A 2583-nucleotide genomic window follows, 5' to 3' on the forward strand; every position below is an offset into this window, starting at 1 on the left:
TGCCAAGAGTTGAGAATGGTGAGTAACAAAGACCTAGTTGAAGAGTGAAAATGAAAAATCAGAAGAAAGTGGAGCAGAAACCTGAAAGCAGGCACTTGAAATGCATATCTTGAGGTCAGGCTATTTTCAGTGACCCAGGTGCATGCTTCTGGTCGAACACATTGAAGTGGTTTCTGGAATCCTCTAAACTGCGATAATCATGTTCGGTTTTTTTCAGTTGGCAAAAAGACTGGACTTAGTGTTGGGGAGCCTTGTAATCTAGCAAGCCTGAGAAACCTTTTGATTCTCTAAACCTTATTAAATAGCCCTCATTAACAGAACCCAGAAACATCTGTATGTCCACAGAGATTTATCCTAATTTAAACTAGGACTACCTACATTTATCAAAAAGTTTGTTCATTGCAAGAACTCAAATTATTAAGTTATATGAGCTCTTTTATTACTATTTGTAGACAAACAGTGGCATGCAAAGTTCATAATGAAAAATGATTTTTTTTTAAAGTATGTTACAAACATTTTTATTATGGAGAGATAACAGGTCACCATCTCAATTACTCGGATCAGGCTTCAACAATTCATAGCAATTCTTTTACTACCTGCCACTTAGGGACTTGGGGTTGACCTTTTCCCATGTAGCATTAATAATAAAAAGTATTTTAAGTTTGCCTTCTCAGACTTGTTTATGTTCTTTCTTTGATGACAAAATTCCAGTGAACCCCTAATTATAGTTTATTCTACCTCTGATCTTTAAAAAATGTATATATCCTGGGACGCCTGGGTGGCTCAGTCAGTTAAGTATCTACCTTTGGCTCAGTTCATGGTCCCAGGACCCTGGGATCAAGCCCCGCATAGTGCTTCCTGCTCAGAGGGGAGTCTGTTTTTCTTTCTCTGCCGGCAGTGCCCCCTGCTTGTGCAGTCTCTAACTGACAAATAAAAACACAAAATAGATAAAATGTGTATATCTTTATTTTTTATGATTTAATTTCTTGTTCTGAAGAGGCCCTGGCCAAGAATATATATTCTTGCCTCGTGCCTCATGTAGAAGGTACTCCCAACCAAGTTGGGTCGAAGCAGAGGACAGGGTGTTTGTTTTCCCTAAGAAAACAAAAATAGATCCACATCAGCAGATGGCTTCAACACTAATATTACATTAATTAAATGTCAACACAATTTTTTTTAAAGATTTTATTTATTTATTTGTCAGAGAGATCACAAGTAAGCAGAGAGAGGAAGGGAAGCAGGCTCTCTGCCTAGCAGGGAGCCCAATGTGGGGCTCCATCCCAGTTCCCTGGGATCATGACCTGAGCCTAAGGCAGAGGCTTTAACCCACTGAGACACCCAGGTGCCCTGTCAACACAATTTTAATAATCTTTATTAAAACTTGAAAATACTGGAAAAAATTATTTTAAGTGAGCACTATTTTTTTTTTCTTTTCTATTCAATGAAAGGAAAAGACTCCAGTCAAGTCCATTTCTGTATTCCCATTTTGCAATTATTACAGTTAATTGAAATGCTAATTATAGAGGACAGAAAATTGCTATTCTGGAGAGAATGGGAATATCATGAGGTCTCTAAGACTTAGGGTCATTTTCATATTTCTGGACATGAAAATAATATTTTCACTCACTAAAAGCTAGAATTTTATTTCATGAAGAGCTAGGTGAAGATGGATTGCCATTTTGTTTTCCTGGGTTTTACTGTTATTAATGAGTATGAATGACTTTATTTAAATCTAGTATTTACTTGCATTATTCAGTGAAACCTTTTCTTCAGAACCATAAACCTTTATTGTAAAACAAAATGGATCCGAAGACTGTGGTTCCTGTAAAGAGATAATGAGATCAGAGATTTTCAGATGTCGGGATGAAGGCAACAAAATGTTACAACAGCAGTTTAGAGAACTGATAAATTTAATACTTTGTTAAGGAAACACCTGGGAAGGGGAATCCTCACAATCCCATCTTTTAAAAAAATTTTATTAACATATAATGCATTATTTGTTTCAGGGGTACAGGTCTGTGAATCATCAGTCTTACACAATTCACAGCACTCACCATAGCACGTACCCTCTCCCATGTCCTTCACAATCCCATCTTAGTTACAATCATTGTTATTTCATAAGAGGAAATACTATTTTCTCTTTCTATAATTTTATAATCCTGATGTTCAAATCTTTTGAGAGTAAACAACTGAAAGACATAAAGAGGATCTATTTTACTGTTTTCACTTTTCCTTATCATCAGTATCCTATCTTCACTCAGAATGTGAATTATATTTTTTATCAGAATTTTAAGAGAAATTTAAGGTGAGGGATTGTGGGCTCTGCCTGCCTATCATCTTGTTGTGTTTGTTTTTTTTAATTTGAATTTTTAAATTTTCTAGAAACATGATGACATTGAAATGTATATGATATATAAGTATTCTATATGTATGTGTATTTGTATCAATAATAAGTAAAGCTTGTGCTTAGCTCCCATTCTTCCAAGTTAGAATATTACTCATACCAATGAATATCAATACTAGAACAATGTTCTTAAGTTTCCCCTTCCTGTTAGAGTCTCCTAATTTTGTCCCCATGGCTAA

The sequence above is a fragment of the Mustela lutreola genome, chromosome 4 (genome assembly GCF_030435805.1).
Source record: "Mustela lutreola isolate mMusLut2 chromosome 4, mMusLut2.pri, whole genome shotgun sequence".
Classification (NCBI taxonomy): Eukaryota; Metazoa; Chordata; class Mammalia; order Carnivora; family Mustelidae; genus Mustela; species Mustela lutreola.